Raw genomic sequence first — 14,062 nt, 5'->3', positions numbered from 1 at the left:
AGCCTTGGGAGCCTGAAAGCCCCAGGGATCAAGACCAGTCTCCATTCCCCAGTACATAGTGCCTCCATCCCTGCCTTCTCCGCGGGCCGTGCCCTTCTCTCCCCGAAGGAGCTTCCTCTGCTTTGTCTCGCACAGGGCCCAGCACAGCCACCCACCCTGATACTAGAGCATTGATACAGAGCAATAAGGGGCATTAAACCTGGCCAAGGACAGTGCTCAAATAGCTTACGGGTCACGTCTGAGTTCTTCCCCTGCACGCACAACTGCAAGACCACTCAGGTTTAGGAAACAACAATTGCATTTGTTCAATAAACAAGGGAAAGCAGAGTTCGGAGGTCACAGTGGCGGGTTACCTCATCCAAACTAGTGTCCAGGGTTTTGAAGTCCTAAACAAAACGTGTCTAGGATGGTGTCTTCCCACCACGAAGGGTCTGGAGCATGTGGCAGCCAGACAATAGGCTGGGATCCAACTCACAAAGACAGCGCGGGCACAACAGGAGATCCTCCCCAGAGCCGCTGCGATGCCCCAGCACGGCACCCGACGAGCAACACTGAAAACAGCACCTTAGCAGCAGAACAACTAGACAAATGGCCACACTCTGTGCAGCTCAGACAGGAGCCCGACTCCGGGTCTTCGCCTTCCCCTCCAGGCTACTACAGCAACAGAGCCGGGAACAGTTTCATTTGCTTAGCAACAGGCAAAGCCTCTGAACTTTTCTCCTTGGAGGTTGGCTGCTGGGAGCCTCTCCACATCCTTAAAAGGGCCGCAACAACCTTCTGAAAGATTGGCATGGGGGGTGGGGGGTGGGCAGAAATGGCCCACCCCAGAATCGCTGAAATCCCGAAAACACTGAATCATCCCTGAAGGCGCTGGCTGAATCCTGGGGGCCGCGTCTGCACTCCCCAGTATTTCCTACCAGTCGCCACCCTACCAATTCTTCGTTCTATTTCGCCTGGGGCTTTTCTACTCACCAGCAACCCCCTCCAGAGGCACCGCTTGTAACAGCCTTCGGCTTGGACTCCCATTTTCAGCAGGACCTCACAGCTCCATTCCCACAGGAGCAGCACCCCACCTCTCTTGTGTAAACTCTCAAGGAGAGAATGTAGCCAATGCCCCATCCCCAAAGGCAGCGTCCTCTGTAGGAGGCTGAGAAGGGGGGGAGTGGGGGGGGCGCCCGCGGCTCTATTTCTTTGGGCCAGGGGGACTTCGTCCACTCCAGGGCTGGGGGCAGCCACATTGTTCCAACACTTGCCCTTCCCAAAAACTAAGTGGTGAGAAGGAAACTTGGGGGCGTTTGGACCAAGGTACAAATCAAATGTGCAGCTCCAGGCCGTGATACTCTCAGAGTGGCATAACCAAGTTCCTGGGGAGCAATGGAAAGAAATATTCGGCCTGGAGGAACTAGGACACACTTCACAAAGAACTTGACATTTAAACAGGGTCTTGAAGGAAGAACTGTGACTTGCCCACGCTGCATGGCTGGGCGCGAGGGGCAGACATAGCAAAGCAGCGTGCTGGGAAGCAGAGACTGGAGATGATGTAGATGTGGTGTAACCACAGCTGGCATGACTTGAGTACAGAGTTCAAGAGGGAGCATCATAGCATGGCCCTACTGTGTGCTCTGTGGAGGAATGAGAACTGTCTGCAACAGGATCCTGACAGCACTTCAGGCGTTTGCCATGTTGAAGGTGCTGCTGTGGTCTTTAAGTTCTAGCCTGGCCTTAAGGCGGCCAACCATGGGATTGAGGAAGCGCCGCCAGGAATATAAACCCTGCCCCGGAAGATGACAGCTGGATAGCAGTGAGGTGTGCATGAAACAAAACAGCGCAAAACAGTAGGCAAGAAGGATTTCGCTAAAAAATTTGCTGTTTCTTGCCAACCAACAAAGTTAAAAATGCAAGCTGCCATTTGGTGATTAAATAGGAGATGCAATATCATAAAATCCATTTTTACCCATCTTTTTTTTTGGAATCATTTCTGGGTTACCCAGACATTATGCTTTGCCAAGAGAGAAGCTGGAATGGAGACGGGGGATGAGTGGTCCAGAAAGGAGTTTGAGGGGGGTCCTCGAGACCTGGGTACTAGTCTAGGTACCCCCACTAACCACGTCTGTGGACTTGCCCTCTGGATCAGTTCCTCGAGCTATAAGTAAGTTTTAGTAGATGCCGCTGAAGTCCATTACTTGCAGCTATAACACTGGGATTCTAGACTATATATCCACTGTGTGTGTGTGTGTGTGTGTGTGTGTGTGTGTGTGTGTGTGTGTGTGAGAGAGAGAGAGAGAGAGAGAGAGAGAGAGAGAGAGAGAGAGAGAGAGAGAGAGAGAGGTGGGGGGGAGGGAGGGAGAGAGATTAAGGTGCCTGTCAACCTTCTCGGACCATGCACTGCAGATGTCCCTTCGCAGTCCCTTGGCCCTATGCCCCGTGTATTCATCAGTGTGAAAAGGACGCTGCCTGCCTGTAGGGGCAGGAATGGGCACAGGGCAGGTTTTCTATGATTCCAGCAGACAGGGTAAGGGAGGACTCAGAGTCCTAGAGCCCTCGGTGGTTTTTCAGGCTTTTATTGGGATTTACCAGGTATCCAACAGGCAGGGGTGCTGGGGGGCCAAGAGGTTGGCAGGCTTCCCAGCCCCCAGCAAGTCTTCACTCTGTCTGGGCTCTCTGGTGATCTCTGCTGCTCTGCTCTCTCATAGTTCTGCTTCTGCTTCTACTGCTTCTTTTCTGCTGGCGTCCCTGTGATGCCGCCCTTAAAAAGCACAGTCTCAGCTCAGGTGAATCCCATCTACCTATGCCCACACCCTACTCCAGGTGCCCGCCATCAGGCATGCATTCGAGACCACAGGGTTCTATCATCTATCCTAATGGCAGGAGGGCAGAAAAGCCTGACATTTTTTACCTTACCCTACAATCCAACCCCTTAGGGTTTTCTGCCAGACAGTCTATACAAGTCATATACGTTTCACTTGGCAATAGAACACCGCAGCCATGGCCCACAAAGCAAATGAAATATATCACAATATAACAAAATACAACAGAACACAAATAAGTCCAGGCAGGGCCCCAACCCAGTGGCAAAAGACAACATTATTGGCACCAGTAGATGATCCACCACTCCTGCTGCCAAAGGCACTGCTCATACGAGAGAGGAACCACTCATGGCATCTGCCACCACACGCCAGGAGCCGTCAGGCTTCCTGGCTTTCTCCGGCTGCAGTGTAAGCCACAAGCCGCACACCGCATGCACTCCCAGGAGGCACTCACTCTTGGGTTGGCGATTCTGTCCTGTTGGGGGTAATCGCCAACCCTTAGGGTTCTGTCTGCGGTCCCTCCAACACTCGGCTCTCATAGCCACCCATGCGACTCGCAGACCCCTGCACTCAGGCCAACCCTCTGCACACGCGCATGGGTCAGGGCTCCGTGGATACAAGCTCCTCATGCGGCCTCTCTTGGGTCCCCTCTTAGGCTTGGGCTCCACCACAAGCCACGTTCCCCACCTGTTCCCCAAGGACGGGTTCCTCAGCTCCCCACCCTCACTCAACCCTGAGCAGGGCATCACCCACGGTGATTTCAAGAGACTCGCTGGCCTTCAACATATTTAAGCTGCATAACAGCCACTCAGGGCTTCTCAATCTTAGCACCAGCTTTTGCCTTCTCAATTGGCTTTTCTCCTCTGCCTGGCTGCTGGGCAGTACACCAGCTGCTTTTGGCCACCAAGGCCCACTGGCCACCCCCAGATTCCCATCTCCGGGGGTGTACAAACAATCCTTCCCCAGGGCCCCCAAAACATATCAAACTTGCCAAGGCCCTCTGCCTTCTGGCAGGATTGTTAGTCCATTAGTCCATCAGTCTCTTGGCCTCTCCCTGCATCAGCACTGGCGAGCTCCGAACAGTGGTCCTTTCTGCCCCGATGATTCTGCTGCCTCAGGGGTCATTGGCTGGTCCTCTCGGGCGTCTCCTCCTCCAGGCGAGGTCTCGTCCCATAGCTCCCAGACCCTGTCCATCTCCTGTGCCACCATGCCATGTGCAGAGTTGTCACAGGCTCACACAGTCTGTTACTTCTCAGTCCCTCCAGGTCTTCGGAGGGCTCCATACCCGTCTGCATGGAGCATCTTGCCGACTAAGCCAAATTGTAAGTGCAGGACAGGAAGGCCACTGGGCAGGTTTTCTATGATTCCAGCAGACGGGGTAAGGGAGGAGTCAGAATCCTGGAGCCCTCAGTGGCTTTTCAGGCTTTTATTGGGATTTACCGGGTACACAGCAGGCCGGGGGGCCGAGAGGCTGGCAGGCCTCCCAGCCCCTAGCAAGTCTTCACTCTGGGCTCTCTGGTGATCTCTGCTGCTCTGCTCTCTCGTGGTTCTGCTTCTGCTTCTACTGCTTCTCTTCTGCTGGCGTCCCCATGACGCCGCCCGTAAAAGCCCAGTCCTAGCCCAGGTGAATCCCATCTACGTAAGCCCACACCCTAGTCCAGGTGCCCGCCATCAGGCATGCATTCAGGACTGCAGGGTTCCCTCATCTATCCTGATGGTGGGAGGGCACAGAAGTCTGATATTTCACCTTACCCTACACCGCCGTAGTGCACATGTTCATTTTCAGCACTTTTTACTGACTAATCCACAATAGTTTCATCCTCTCAACTCATTTATTACTTAATATTAGCTGCTGTAAAAAATAACTGCCAATATTTCAGTGGCTCAGCAAAATGAAACTTTCTCACCCACACAGAATCCCAGGAGGAGGTTTACGGTCAGCAGGTGCTTCTGCCACAGACGGTTCAGGTTTTCAATTTCCTTCCATTTTGCGAGTCTGCGTCTCTCTGAGGTCTTGGACACGTCTTCCAGCAGCAGATGGGGAGAAAATTAGGGCGGCACACACAGTTCCAGCTGCCTCCACGCCAAAGAGATACTCGCCACTTTTGTATTATTCTGCTGGTTAAAACCCAGTCACTTAAACTCACCCAAATACAAGGAGACTAGGAAAGAAAGTCTGGCTGGGCAGCCACTCCCCACTGACCACCCTCGCCTACAATACATGTTTGCCCCTGCCATTAAATATAGCTGTGATTAAAGACAGCTGTTCGTAGTACAAGCGACCAAGAGTAACCTATGTCTATGTGAAGTTTTATGGTTTACAACAAACCCTTCCTAGGCATGTGCTGGAATCAAATAAGAACAACAAGAGGCAGATATTATTCTCCTTTTATTAATGAAGTTCGGAGAGGTTAAACGATTGCCCAGGAGCACAAATACAAGTTTTCTGATTCCAGATCTAATCTCTTTCCCCAGTGTCATGGCCTCCATCACCAGAATAAGGAATGAGACTCACAGGAGGCTGGATGTAGGGTAAGGTAAATAATTGTCAGGCTTTTCTGCCCTCCCGCCATTAGAATTGATGATGGATCCAAGCGGTCCTGAACGCATGCCTGATGGCGGGCACCTGGAGTAGGGTGTGGGCATGCATAGGTGGATACACCTGGGCTGAGAGACTCGGCTTATAAGGGCGGCGTCACGGGAACAACAGAAGGAAAGAGAGACCAGAGAGGAACAGCAGAGCGAAAGAGTGAAAGAAAGAAAACAAGCAAAGGCCATGAGAGCGAGCCGGAGAGCCCAGGAAGAGTGAAGACTTGCCAGGGGTTGGGAGGCCTGCCAGCTTCCCGGCCCCTAACCCCCCCCCCATCCCCACCCCTCCGGCACCCCTGCCTGCCATGTACCCAGTAAATCCCAATAAAAGCCTGAAAAGCCACTGAGGGCTCCAGGACTCCTCCTCACCCCGTCTGCTGGAATCATACAGATCCTGCCCCATCCCTTCCAGCCACTACACTGGGTGTGGCCAGTGAACGAGCCCCTGGGCAAGGCAGCCAGGGACCAGCATGAGGGCAGGAGGAGCCAGCCGGCAGCTGGTTCTCTCGTCCTTCAATCCCTTCTCAACTCTGTCTCCATCCTCACTGAGCCAGGAGCTTCCTTTAGAGGCAGCAGATTGGACTGATGTTCCAGAAAGAGCCAAGAGCAGACTGGTGGAAATTTCCACAAGGGAAATTTCACTGTGATAAAGGGCCTTGGGTTGGGGAGTCTAATTGTACACAATTAATAATGGGATGCTGTTTGGTCCCAGGGAGGGGTGATTCAAAAGACATCTTCCTGGAATGGTTATCCAAAACAATTCTTGACATCTTCACAAGAGAACAGGGGAACCAAACTGTCTTTATAAATGAGATTAGGCTTGACTCATAAATTCAAAGGTGTAGGGTAAAGAAAATATCAGGCTTTTCTGCCCTTCCGCCATCAGGATAGATGATGGATCCTTGTCCTGAATGCATGCCTGATGGCGGGCACCTGGAATAGGGTGTGGGCATAGGTAGATGGGATTCAGCTGAGCTAAGACTGTGCTTTTAAGGGCGGCGTCACGGGGGGACGCCAGCAGCACCAGCACCAGCACCAGCAGCAGCCGCAGCCGCAGCCGAAGCCGAGAAGCAGCAGAACGAACGCTAGAGAGCCCAGATAGAGTGAGGACTTGCTGGGGGCTGGGAGGCCTGCCAGCCTCCCAGCCCCCCAGCCAGCACCCCTGCCTGCCATATGCCTGGTGAACCCCAAATAAAAAACCTGCAAAACTACTGAGGACTCTGACTCCTCCTTTACCCGGTCTGCATGGGATCAGAAAACCTGCACTGTATCCAGTCCTCCCCTTACAAAAGGAAACATTGTTTCTTAAAAATCTGTAAAGGAAGTGACCCAAGGTTAACTCTTCTGCCTCCAAATCCTTAGATTCTGATTTCCAACCTTAGTTCTTTGTGCTCAATCTCTGGGTTTCCCCCTACTTTAGATCTGCAGATCTGGTTGTCACTCTGAGTCCCCAGTCACTGTGATCGAAACTACGTGTTACTTGAATGGGATGGTATAATAGCAATTTACTCTTTGGCTATCATCAGTGCCTCCAGCTGGGTCTTTGTCAATCATTTCTCTTTCCATGATTTTGGCCAGATGTTAAAACCTAAAGGTCAGCAGGCTTGATGTGTTTGGTTTATGAATATTTTTTAAAAGATTTGTTTATTTATGCATACAAGAGCTGGGGTATGGGCCAGAGATGTGGAGGGGTGGTGAGAGGATTCAGCAGAGACAGAGTGGGGAACAGAACAGGAAGACTGACCGAAGTACACTGCTGAGGGGAGCAGCGGGGCGAGTCAGGAGAGGTCTGCTGTGCCAGGTGGGTAGCTCCCTGGCAGAGAATTGAACTTGTGTTGCAGTAGCTTCATAGGTTGCATCTTAACCCTTGTGCCACCAGGCCCTGATTCATGAAATTTTTTTTTTTTATAGAGGCATGTTTTATTTATTTATTTGTTTGTTTGTTTGTTTTGTTTATACATGCACTGGGTACAGTCAGAAGCGCGGAAGGGTGAGAGAATTCACCAGAGCCAGAGCAGGGAGCAGAGCAGGCAGAAGGACCGAAGTACACTGCTGAGGGGAGCAGCGGGCGGCAGGAGAGGCCTGCGCGCCATGTGGGACCTTCCTCCGGTGGCCGGGGAGCAGCCGGGGATCGAACCGGTGCCGCAACGCAGCGCTCAACCTCTGCGCCACCAAAGAGGCCCTGAATATTTTTTTTAAAATGGGATAATGGTCAGTGTTTTAAAACTGAAACATCTTTTGTGACTCTCCCTGCAACGTAGGCCTAGGGGTGGTAACAGCTCCACTGCTGCTAGCCCTGGATTCCAGCACTCCAGCCATGCTTTGAGGTTATTTCAGTTTGAATGTGCCATTCATCGCTGTTGACACAGAACTGATGATAGAAATGGTCCCAGTGAGCAAACTCTTAAAACAGACTCTGGGTTTGGGTTGTTCGTGTATTTCAGTAGCCCAGGGGTGACTTCCCTGATGCGGACAAGGGAGACGCAGGTGGTTCATGGGGGATAGGGCATCACAGCGACCCACGTTATCACTGAAGGTGGCATGAAATAAAGAGCAGGGCAATGTGTCTGGAGATCAGTGTTCCTAGCACTCAGTCATTAGGGCAATAACAATGGTTATAAAAACCGCGGAGTCACCTGACTCTTCATATGGCCTTAGAGATCATATTCAGGTTTAAATAAAAAACTAATTAAAGAGCTGTGAATATGCTCATGGACAGTTGCAGGGAACTTGAAAGTAGCCCTTCCTTTTTGGCAGCCAGTGGGAGGATAAGGATATGGACCAAACCTAAGTTGCAACACCAATTCAATGCTCCATACCATTAGACCTTTTCAGGACACAGGCAAGGGAGGGGTGAAACCATGAGATATGTAACTTAAAAGACCCATGAAGAACTGGGTCCCTAACCCAGAAACTCTAAAATTGGACTTGCAAAGTAGCATTCCATCATGAAATGGAAGCGGTAGGTATGGAACTGAAGCCACTCACATCAGGGAGGCACAGCTAGCTGTCAGAACAGGTGGCTCAGACCTACAGCTGCTCTTCTTCTTCTTGTACCATACTATGGCTTCCCCGTGGCCAGCTAACAAATGAGGGAAAGGCAAGACTCTACTTCAGGGATAGATCTGCACAATGTGCCAGCACCAGCCAGAAGTGGACAGCCTGGTGCTGTAGCCCCACTTGGGTGGCCTTCAAAGGCTGTGGAGGATGGAATCCTTGCAAGGGCAGAACTTGAAGCATTTCATCTGATTGTTCACTTTGGCCTGAAATATGGGTGTACAGTAATTCACATGTCCTTTGAGATTTTGAAAGGATGCTAACTGGTGATGAGGAAGTTTGGGGAAGAAATGAGTGTATGGACCTCTTGGATGGGGTCCACAGTATGAAGATGCTAGTGTTCTACATTAATGCCTAGCAGAGCAAGCATGGCGGTGGGGGCTGTCAACAATCAGATGGACAAGGTGATGCATGCTGTGGGCCTCATTTGGCTTCCTTGTCCAACCCCTCTGATGCTTGTTCAGTGGACCCATGTCTGAAATGGCCCTGGCAACAGTGCTGCACTTGAGTTGAATAACTCCTGAGTTGAATAGCTCCTGCCACTGTAGACAACCTGCTAGTAGCAGGAAGGTCAACTATTGATAGTTCCTCTTGGGAAGAGCAATACTTGGAGATGAGCAATTTCAACCAGCCCCAGACAACCTCACAGGAAGAAGGCTGGTGGGAGGCAGGGTCAGGGAGGGAGCTGTCCTTCCTCGCCTCCCACCGCCTGCCTCCTGCTGGACTCCTGGTTACCCAGAGGGCCCACGAGCAGCCTTGATGCAGTTCATCCAGCCTCCCTCGGCAGAGAAGACAGAGTGGTGGAGAAGAGGGAAGCAGGGGCCTAGAGAGGCAGGCAGGAGATTTCCGGCACCCATACAGAGTGGGTGCAGTGGTTCCATGAGACACGGACTTAGCAAGTGCCTGCTGTGTAGTCAACACTCACAGCTGGAAACACTGAGGAGGCCCAGAGAAGTGAAGCTGACTGACTGCTCAAGGGCACACAGCAGCTCTAGTGTACCCTGCTGGGGCATAGCAATATCATACCACGGGGAGACATCTATTTTTGCAAGGATGTGTATGTGGGAGGAGCTGTTGAAGATCAGGACCAGATCAGGACGCTCAACTTTGGGAGCTAAACTAAGGCAACTGTATTTATCCCAGAAGCAGCTGTGTTAGTCTGTGTGGGCTGTCACAATACAAGAACACACACCAAGTGACTTAAACAACAGAAATTCATGTCCTCGCAGTTGTGGAAGCTGAAAGTTCAAAATCAAGGTGCTGTTGTGGTTGGTCGGCCTGGTTTGCAGGTGGTCACTGTCTTCAAATAGCCTTTTTTTCCTGAGCACACAAAGATTTCTGGTGTCTTTTCCTCTTATTATCTGTTGGATCGAGACACTACCCTTAGAACATCATTTAACACCCTTTACCTCCTAAAAGGTCCCATCTCCAAATACAATCATATTGAAAGTTAGGACTTCGACTTGTGAATTGAGGGCAACACAATTAATTCCGTGCCCTCCAACTGAGGGAAGTTAAGAAGAGTGGCATGATCAGATTCGCCTCTTAGTTGATTTGTTCTGAGCAGGCTGCGTGGGGTGGCTGAGGCGGGGAATGGATGGAGGGCAGACCAGAGGCCATTTATAACCCTTCACCCCCGACCCTTGCTCAGCTCTCTGGGTCCTCTCTGTAGGAAGCAATGGCGTTGGGCAATGGATGGAGAGAAGAGCAAGGGGAATTGACAGGACAAGGTGACCAAATAGTCAAAAGGAATAGGACATTGGAAAGCAGATGTGGGGCGGGGCGGGGGGGGCGCTCTGGGCTTGCACATGGGGGGGAGGGGTGGCTGGCTGGTGTACCAGCACTGGTGAGCTGTGTGTGGAGGTGAGGTGTCCAGTTTTCAGCAAGTTGAGCTTGCAGGGTTTGTCACACCCATGTAGAAGAATCCAGAAGGTTGGATTCTGCAAGAGACCTGGGTGGAGTTAGAGCTTGGGCCTGTCTCAGTAGCAGATTTCAAGTACAATCACAATTCACTTGATCTTCTTCCTCTTCTGAACCAAAAATAGCCCACATGCTGACCTGCAACCCTTTCAAGTCACAAAGACGAAAACCTCAAACACCGAAAGCCTAGCAGAGATGCCTCAGCCTGTTTCTGGTTCGTTCTTCCAGTTTGCTGCTTCTCCTTTCTCCCCACCCCTGCTTCGACCATTCCCGATCCACTTGCCTGTTATTCCTCCCCTACCTCTCCCCTGGCCATATATTTTAAAAATTATTGAGATAATGCTAGTTACTTGGTAACGTTGGTAACATTGGTTATTTGTTTATTGCGGTAACATGGGCTTCCAGCCCTGTGTGTGACATCTGGGTGCAGGGTCATACCTCCTCGGCTGTGTCACCACACACGCCCACCTCCAGGCCTCCACAACCCACTGCAGATCCTTGGGTCCCCTCCCACCTCCGCTCCCGAGCCCCTCCCTAGCCCCTCCCTTCTGGAAGCCTCAGTTTCTATAGTCAGTTTCTTCGGCCTTAGTTTTGGCTGTTCTTTCGCTTTGTTTCTTTCTAGTCCACTGGCTTATTTTTCCCTGGGGGGAGGAGCAGCAGCCCTTCAACCTTGACCCTTGCTCAGCTTTCTGGGTCACAACTTCGATAACGTTTTGCCTTCTCTTCCTCCCCCAGCAGCTCTTTATCTCTTGCTCCATCTGCATCTTAAGTCCTCTCTAAAGCACACACATCTCAGCTCCTCAGTTCTTCCTTCTGCACTACTAACCACAGCCCATAATGCGGTCCCCCCACAGGGGAGGCCTCCCCACACCTGTTGCACTCCCTACAGGTGTTTTGTGCCCCCTGATTTCGGCCGGCCCCTCTTCACTGTTGACGCTCAGCACATCTAGACCCGCACCCCTGCGTGTGCCACTGCTCCCCTGAAACACACACACCTCCTCCGATGCAGACCCAAGACCCAGAGCACAGTAGAGTAGAACAGAGCGCCGGGCTGAGAGTGTTCGGAACGTGAACGGTGGAGGGAGAGGTTACCAGAGCCAATGGCTGAATCGGGATGAGCAGATCTCAGACTTGGAGTCAGGCCTCTCTCTGAGATGCCTCGAAAATTTCCAAGCCCAGGTGACTAAGGCCACGTAGACCCCTCTTCTCACCCCAGTGGGGCTTCTGCTGCTGCCCAGGGGTGCTCCTCACCATCTCCTGCTGGTTCCCCACCTCCTTCCCCAAGGAGAATGCAGCAAAGCGTTCCTGGTCAGCCAGGCTCAAGCCGGGTCCTGCTCCAGCATCCAGGCTTGGTGGGGTTCTGGGAGTCTCTTCCGGGCCTCGCACACTGGCCAAGGGTTTGTGATGGGACTTATTTTCAAGGCGGCGAGCTCAGCCCGGCAGACTCACTACCTGAGTCTCAGAGTGTTGTAGAGCAGCCCCGATACAAAATGGGGTGCCTGACTGTGGGTCCTGACCCGCGCGCTTAAAAGGACTTATCAATGCTCTACTGCAGGCACACGCGAAAGGTTAATAGAAGGGTTATTTACAAGGGAAGGGGAATGAGGAGATGTACAGCTCAGGGGGAAAAGTGGGAGACAAAGTTTTAAATGCGTCCTACCCGATCCGCCTATCAGGAATCCCAAAATGGCGCTCTGAGAGCTGGCCGCCAGCCAGGAGCCGTGAAGCCAGGAGGCGAGCGATCGCGAGCCAGAGAGAGAGCCCAAGGCCCACGTGTTTGGTTTTTTATATCCAACCTGGCTGCCCAACTCCACCCTCAGGTCCCAGCCACCCTCCCTTGGTGGTGATGGGATTTGTCTTTCCCAGAGTCTTGATGGCTTTAGTCTGGAGTGGGGGTGGAGTCCACAAAGCCTGTATGGGATTAGCTCAGGACATCACTTCCCCCTAACAAGAGCAACCCTTCAGAAAGCAGGGAGGAGGCTGCCTGTAGGACAGAGCTGCTAACTCAGGGCCGTGGTGGTGAGGAGAACACTGAAACATCGCGGTTTCCATGCGTAGCCACCTGTATCTCTAAAATTCCCCCCTTTCACTGTCCAGCATGAACAGTAACAGAGTGGGCAACTCACGGGAACTTAGAAGATGTGTTTACACAAGCAGAGGCCTGTGTGAGGAGGGGAGAGTTGGGGGTCTCCCTGGCCCTGGGGCAGATGGAGTCTAGGACCCCAAGGACAGAGTTGCCCAGAACAGCAGACCCATTAGAGCTCCGAGATGATGGGAGCCTGGAGGATTCTGGGCTTAGGGTTCCCTGTGCTCAGGATGTAGCAAGGGCTCCTTCATCCTCCATGATGGGGTGGGGGATTCCCTCTGGGATCAATTTCCCCTGCATCTATCACTAAAATCACTGTAACAGGACTGGGGTGGGGGCCACATTTTCTGTTTTCCCAGAATTGATGACTAGGGCCTGAATCTATGAAAAAGAGATGCTAAGCAGCCCGTGTCTTAAAGAACACCAAGTGGGGACCTCACACCCTCCCCATTTGAGACTTGAACTCTGCAACTAATCACTCTCCACCCTGGCACCCCAGTCCATAAAAGAAGATTGGGGAAGAGGTAGGAGGGGAGGAGCCAGTTTTACTGGATGCTTCCTCTCTTGTCCTCCTGGAGGCTGAAAGAACAGAGCGGCCTGGAGAGAATCTCTCTGAGGGGTTGGGCTGGCTTCAGACCTGGCATCTCATTTCCCAGACGGCTATCGGGAAGCGGCAGGCTTCCCGATCAGCCTCCTCTTCCCAGTGAAGCAATGGGGAGATATGGAGAGAGACACCGGGCAGGAGAGGAGGCACTGAGGACCAACCACACCCCATCACTTGAGTGGCAAGGATTGTGCGTGAGTTTCCCAGGGGTGAATGGACACTCCCAAGGGAGCCAGGCATAGCCACATTACGGGCATGAACTACCAAAGACAGGGTCCTTAGAAAAAAGTGGATGTGGGTGTATTGGTCAAGGCAGCGCCAGACTTCCCACAGAGAGGCAGCGGGAGGCCCACCCAGGACCCTGCCTGGGCCCTGCCCCAGAGTCAGCATTTGCACAGCTGCCGGCCATTGGAGAAATCAGTGCTAATCTGAGAAGTCGCCGTGAGGGGTGGAGAGAGCTCAGCCATGGTCTGTAAAGGGCCCTCATGGCTGCCCTCCTTCCCGCCCCATCACCTCAGAAGAGTGGAGTCAGGTCAGAGGGAGGAGGCCTTGCCTCAGAGCTGACCTTCGCCTGCTGCTCTCCCCCTCTCTGGGAGACAACTCAAGATTGGGCGGGGGAGGGGCCCATCCAGCTGTAACCTGGAGTCTCATGACTGGGTGGAAGTGAGCCTGTAGACAATGGGAGTAACCGGGAGTTATGGGGGCGACCCGGGTGGGCAGAGGCACCTCCTCACTCCACAGTGGGGAAAAGACGCAGCAGAGTCCAGGTGAAAGTGATGACTGCAAAGGAGAAGGTTCTCGTCTGCGCCCAGGATGCTGAGGTTCCTGACATCACTAGCCACTATTCGCAGCCAGTTCTCAAGCCCCAGGAGCAAGGTGAGGTGAGCAGGGCCTTCGTGACCTGACAGTAGCCTCCAGGAGGGAGGCGGAGAGCTCCCAGGAAAGGCACGCTCACCCTCTGCTTTACTGAGGGGGAGACTCATAAATGTGATAGTGCCT

The sequence above is a fragment of the Talpa occidentalis genome, unplaced genomic scaffold (genome assembly GCF_014898055.3).
Source record: "Talpa occidentalis isolate TD23 unplaced genomic scaffold, MPIMG_talOcc4v2.1 talOcc4.11, whole genome shotgun sequence".
Lineage (NCBI taxonomy): Eukaryota > Metazoa > Chordata > Mammalia > Eulipotyphla > Talpidae > Talpa > Talpa occidentalis.
This window is presented reverse-complemented; position numbering follows the sequence as displayed.